The sequence below is a fragment of the Lepisma saccharinum genome, chromosome 13 (assembly GCF_977018435.1).
Source record: "Lepisma saccharinum chromosome 13, izLepSacc3.1, whole genome shotgun sequence".
Lineage (NCBI taxonomy): Eukaryota > Metazoa > Arthropoda > Insecta > Zygentoma > Lepismatidae > Lepisma > Lepisma saccharinum.
In genome coordinates this window covers 6,369,040-6,375,912 of record NC_139241.1, presented here as the reverse complement: position 1 = coordinate 6,375,912, position 6,873 = coordinate 6,369,040, and positions in this window count along the sequence as shown.

The following is a 6,873-nucleotide window of genomic DNA, read 5'->3' as shown; positions in this document are numbered from 1 at the left end:
CCTCTAAGCCAATGTGTCGCTATTTTTCCACAGAAGATTTGAAACTGAAACCTGCGAAGATTGACATAACAGCTACTGAAGTGAGCCACGAAAGCTCAATTGATCATGATAATTAGAGACAGTGGCGTAGTGGCCACCCGGCAATGCAGGGTTGGCAAGGTGTAGAACCAGCCCCGCAATGATCTTTGTCTCTCTCTGCTTCTGAAATTTTATATAGCTTAGAAATTCAACAGGAAGTGTCGCTTATGAAATAATTTAATTTACGAGACAGAAATCTGGTTTCAAGTAACATATGATACGACATCTTCGATAAGCAGGGGTGTTCTGGTTCGGCCAGAGGGGCCCGGCTAACTTAACATATGTGTCCCCTCCGAAATGCAGAATTAACTTCCTTGCTCCAAGGTGGACATCTATAGGAAAAATCCCATATCTCATAACTAGACCTCGGATTTTTAGATTCTAAAAATTGTGCTTTTTAGGTTCCTAAAATAGGTTCTAAAAATCCTGAAATAGGTCCTAAAAATCTTTAGTTAGGATCGAAAAATCCTGAAGTAGGTTAAAAAAAATTAAAATAGTTCAAAATTTCTGAATACTGCTGATTAAGTATAGTCACCGGCAATGAAAATGGGACACATATATCCTGAAATACGCACTATCTTGCATAACGTTATGTGTGTTGCCTAACCCTATGGCGATGGCAGAACTTAACATTTGGAAATTTGCTATTAAAATCCACTCATCGCCGTATAGTCAGGCACCAATCTGTTTTCATGTTATTTATGAAATTTACATAACTGGGGGAAAAGCACCCCTCTGCACTCCATCCCCACACCCACAACTCCAGCACTGATGATCTATTAAAATAAAAAAGGTCTTGTTTCATGAAAGATATCGAAAAGAAATGCTATTCTTGAAAATAATATTAATAATGTCCACTATTATTAAAATTGAAATCCATTTCGGAATTCAATCTTTCCGATCGACTTTCATTGAGTGACGAATTTCAGTGAATGAAGTCCCATTATGCCCTATTACCCATCTTTCAAAGCTGGTGTCCACCATATTTCCGTCTACTAGATTCCAATTGATCTTGTGATGCTGGGTTAACACTGGAAATCTAGAGGTCCAGTTCAACCCCCAAAACAGAAATGAGAACTTTGTTGAATTCATTAGTTACTATTAGTATTAGAAGGCTAATGTGAGGGGATTACTTTATGTCATACATTTTAGTCCAATGAGAAGGTCCGGAAAAAATTCAGATAGATACCTCAAAAATTTTTAGATCCAATTTTTGCAATTGAAAACAATATTGATTTAATAGTGGACAATTAATTTCACTGGACGCCATGGCATTCTCTCTTTTACAACTTTTTTTTACATCATTCGGCGCCAATGGCTGACTCCCGCCGCCCCTAGCTACAGCTCTGAACTTGACGAAAACAAGAAAAGCAGATAATGCGAGCAAAGCAAGCAAGAAAATTTTACAAAATTAATTTTTATTTGCATAAAATTTGAAATCGAAGGGGTAACTGCTCGCAATGACACCCTGCCCCCCTGTAGTTGCGTCATTGCATAATGCAGTATAAGCAATATATGTTTATTTTGGGTACTTTAGGCTCACTGTCATTGTTAGTCAACCTTAATCTGCACAGTTGCTCGACTAACCTTGTGTTCATGCGAATACCATGCACCCTCATCCCTTCCATCCAAACCGATTCTAAAGGCATAAGAGATAATGTTTTATTTCAACCCTATGGCCGCGATCACCCACAGGTAGGTAGAAAACCTATATATAATAACCAAAACTAAAAATCAATAACAAGTCAATCAAACGATAGTTTAAAGTGGGATCCGAACCACTATGTGCCTCCACCAGGTATCGAACCCGGGACTCCTTGATTACAAGGCGAAAACGTATTCACTGCGCAATCGAGAAGGCAATTATAAATATCTGATACCTAAAAAAATATAAAATAAATTCCCTTGTATGTATTTAATACTAATGTGTTTTATATTTAGTAATTTACTTTTAAATTTAATAACATTATAAATATTAATTATATAGGCTCTTTATTCTCAGCTGCTTGGTAGAAAATTTGAAAAAATATAACCTGTTTAACTCTACTATCCTCTAATTTTCATGCACATACATAATATATATGTATAGTTTGTGTATGTCTGTGTAGACCACAATCTTCTTGCCCCCCCAAAAAAACATGAATCTTCAATGATTTCGCACCCTGGTAGGGTATGTAGCTGCCTGGCAAAGTCCACACTCCGTAAATTCACGAACTGCATGAAATCAGAAAAAGAAATATATTCCCCCCTAGTTTTCAGAAAACCTGTTTCACAACCCACCCCCGTCCTTTCTGTGGTGAAGGAAACTCCAGTGGGACAATGAATCTCCCCCCTATTCACTGCGAGCATCAAAAGAAGACGTCTGTGCCATCTATTGACCACCGACGGAACTGCAATTTCTAAGCGCAGCGAGGTTTAAATGTAGCTTCCACTTCTATAACCTAACTTTTCTATGGTGCAACGTTGTATAGACCATGTTAAAAATGTAAACAAGAACATTGGTGAGGTCTTGCCCGGTCCCCCTGGAACTTCCGGTTTAGGCCAGTCCCCGTTGTTGAAAGTGCAGATTCACCGGCATGTGAAGTAAGAAATGGGCGCTTCTTTTCATTAGTTGTGCGAGGATAGTCAAGAAAGGTATTTGTTAAAGTTCTACTAGGAAGGAGTGGACGTCTAGCAGTGGCGATTTCTCTGGGTGTGTAAGTCGTGTGTCAACGGCCAAAGGAAAATGAAATAAAGAAGAAAGTATCTGTACTTTTATAAATTACGATTTTGAGCGTTTTTCTTCAATTGTCAGTCTCGAGCACCCGATAGTTTTCGAACGCGGCGCAGCGCGCAGTGGTTGTCAGGCAGGCAGATCGGTCCCAGACTGCCAGGACGTTGCAGAGGAAATACAACGTCTTACCACTGCCAAAACGTAGGATGACCGCGCATGCGTACCTTGCCACCCACCACCATGGTTAGCTTCTCAAAGCGTTGTATTTGTTTCAACTCTTTGGCTTTCATTCATCCCGCGTTCCGCGCTGTTTTGCTCGTAATTGTTGTGCATTATTTTTTAAACGTGTGGTGTGAAGTGATGTGATTATTATAAGATAGAGAATAGTGAAAGTGATGTGCAAAAGTATTTAAATAATTTTCTTCGCTTTCGTATTCAGAGAAGAAACAAGTGATTGACAATAGTCGACCATGTTCGAATCTCACGATGTCAACATGTGTTAAAGGAAAAAGTGGTGCTGGAAAAGGTTTTGAGAGACATTTTCGAAAAGAACTCTATGAAATTTCAGACTGGATTTGCGGGTGTGATGTGGTGAATAAATTTTACTGTTGGGCATGTTTATTATTCTAGACTAAAAAAGGTGTTGGGAATTATCAAGGGTATGCGGATTTGAATCATCTCAATACTGCAGTGAGAAAACATAGCGAGTCTGAATTGCATCTTTATAGTTTCTTTAAATTTAGTAGTTCTGTTGCCAACCTTACTAGAATTGACGTTCTTTTAAATACTCAACGAAAAGCTGAAATAGAGCTACACAATTAAAAAGTAAAAGAGAACAGGGAAATATTAAAGAGGTTGATTAACGCCGTCTGCTATTTAGCAAAGCAAGAACTGCCATTCCGAAGCCATGAGGAAAATGCAGCATCTCTAAATAAGGGCAATTACATGGAATTCCTTATTGCAAGTGCCGAGTTTGATCCCACATTAAAAGGACATTTATTAAATTCTACAGTTTTTCGCGGTACTTCGGCAGGCATTCAAAATGATTTAATAAATTCAGTTTCGGATGTTCTGAGAGATGAAATCTACAATGAAATTCGAAACACAGACTTTGTGGCTATCATGGTCAATGAAACACAAGACATCACCAACAAATCTCAGGTGTCAACAGTGTTACGTTTTTTTTCGGTCTCACAGAAAAAAGTCATTGAAAGATTTCTTGGATTTCATGACATGAGCGCGGATAAAACTGCAGGAGCTTTTTTTTTTAGTCACGTGACTGAAATAATGGATAAATATAAGTGTGGGGATAAATTAATTGCCCAGACATACGATGGATATTCTGTAATGAGTGTTCATTTGAATGGCCTTCAAAGTAATTTTTTTAAAAAAATTATCCGAAAGCTTTTTTTTACGCATTGTTATGTTCATGTCATGAACTTGGTGTTGCACCAATCGTTAGAATATAACAAAGAGCTTAAGGTGTTCTTTTGTGGTCTTAAATCACTTAAACCTCATTCTCCAAAGAGGTTACACGAACTTTCTCCTTACATGTCCAGAAAGGGAATTTTACCTCTAGGCTAGTGTGGACAGTCAATGACAACAGAGAAGCACTGCTTATGTTTTTTGAACATGTTAGTGAAAGTGGAGACTTCGATCATTTGACTGCAATGACTCCAAGAGGATTTTTTAGCTTCCTGAAGGATTTCGAAAATATATTTTTAAAAAAGGCTTTATCCAACTTGCTTGCCTTTTCAGACGTATTATTCAGTATATTGCAGTCTAAAAATGTTGATATTTTGTATTGCAGTAATAAAATAACTGAATTTTAACAACAGCTGGAAAAGGAAAGTGAGAATTTCGAAACACTATGGAATTCTATAACTGGTGCAGTAGAAGGGGAAGAGATTGTTGAAATGAAAAGGAGGCGACGAAACAACGAATCACAGAAAGACCACTGCCGGAGGCTTTACTTTGAAATCATTGATAATATCAGCAACCAGACAACAATTAGATACGCATCATTTGAAAAATTGCAATATTTTGATTTACTAAATCCCACAAAACGGGGCTACTTGAATAAAAAAGAAAACTTTCCTCACCATCTTGTGTACATAAATCGCAGGAAATTTATGGCAGTCTGTTTAATTAAACCAAACTACAGAATGAACTTTGTTTGGTATGCTTCCACTGAAGGATCAGAGAAAACACCAATTGGTATTGTAAATTATCTACTGGACACGAATCTAGGGGGTAGGTTTACGGAAATATATAAATTAGCAGTGTTGATCGCAATAATTCCTTCCACGACGTCATCTGTCGAGAGATCGTTCTCATCACTGAAGAGGATCCACACATTCTGCCGATCTACTCAAACTCATAACCGGATGACGAATTTAAATTATCTCCATCGAGAAAGGAGATTAATTTAAAAATTAATTGTATGGCGAAGTATTGAACATTAATTTTCTCCTTACCCTTAAAATATATTAATACTTTAAATGAAGTATTTATTTCATTTAAAATAATTTATGTAATTTAATGTTTTTCTAAATATTTATAAAATTACACCAAAAAGGTATGGAGAGAATTTGTAATATTGGTTCACAGAAATGAGAGGGGGAGGGGTTAACATTCCTTCTTTGCCAACACCTGAAGTTCAGGGTCAGGAGACGCCACTGACGTCTAGATTCCGTCGAATGATCAACTGCAGAGCAGATTATTAGGTAAAATATGACTTGTCTTTGTGGCCGCCAGTTGTATAGCATACTTACTACATACAAGTATCTCATGTACACCCAAGACGAACTCAAAATGTACGAAAGTTTATATATATTCAATTATTTTGTAAATGGAAAAGTGAGGGAAAGATAATTCTATAAAACTTGTGATATTATTATATTATAAAGTATGGTTAAGTGAATCTTTGTCAACAAAGCTGCAGAAGTAATGAAATGACACATAACAAATGCTAGTAAATATATGTGCTTTCAACGTCGCCTATCAGCCTGAGGGACTTAGGGAAAACCTATGATATGGCATGTCACTTTCACTTGCACGAATTTACTTCAAACAACAAGGGAGTTTTCAGACTGAAGCGACAAGCGATATCGGGATTTCGTACAGAAGCATTCGATCTAAAGCAAACCATTCACCAGTCACGCATGCGCAAGGAACAGGCCGGGGCAACACAATGCACGGTATTGATAAAATGGCCCATTCGAGCGACAAGCGACACCTGCAATTTGTCGTGTGTCTCTAATTCGGAAGGTGTTGTTTATTTTAGAATGTTGGTTTTCAAGACACGCGTATCGCTGCAGTCTGAAAGCTTCCTTTCGAACCAAATCACCACGAGAAAATGCACGTGTCGCTTGGAGTGGACGTGTTTTCTCAGTACCATGCATGCATGCCGCATCGGTCTGTTGTACTCATATGAAAGGTGAATTGTTTCCTTTAGAGTAAAGGGGCTGTTGCTTGTCGCTTTGGTGTGTAATCTCACATTTGTCGTGTACAAATCAATTCGCTTTCAAGCAATTCTAATTAATGACAAGAATGCACATCACCTCTGTTTACCTTTTCTTTCATCAAGGACGAGCACCAGAGATTAAGAATCACCCCCGAAGGTCTCACTTATTGCATAACACTTGAGCAACATTGTGTTCTTACGTAAGTTGATTTATTTGTTTTTTATTTGATTTTGTTTATTTTACTTCGCGTTTTGTGCCTCTTGGCTAATTTGCAAAGATGGGGATGAGTGATGAAATGATGAAATTGATGAATGGACATTCACAAACAACCAAGCCCGACCGGGATTCGAACCCGGGACCCTTGGCGTCGCAGCGCGATGTGCTAACCACTCGGCCACAGGGTCGGGCTTACGTAAGATGAGAACTCCATATGAGGTTAAGTTAGGCGGCCTGTTAGAGTAGGTTCCATTAGCATAGATACAATAGAAAAGTATTATTTAGGCTAAGAGAACTAAACATAACTAGCCTAACCTGACAACGTAGGCATCTAGCCTAAAATTAAATATCATTGCCCAGCGACGTCAGAACACAAGGTTGCTCAAGTGTTGTGCGATA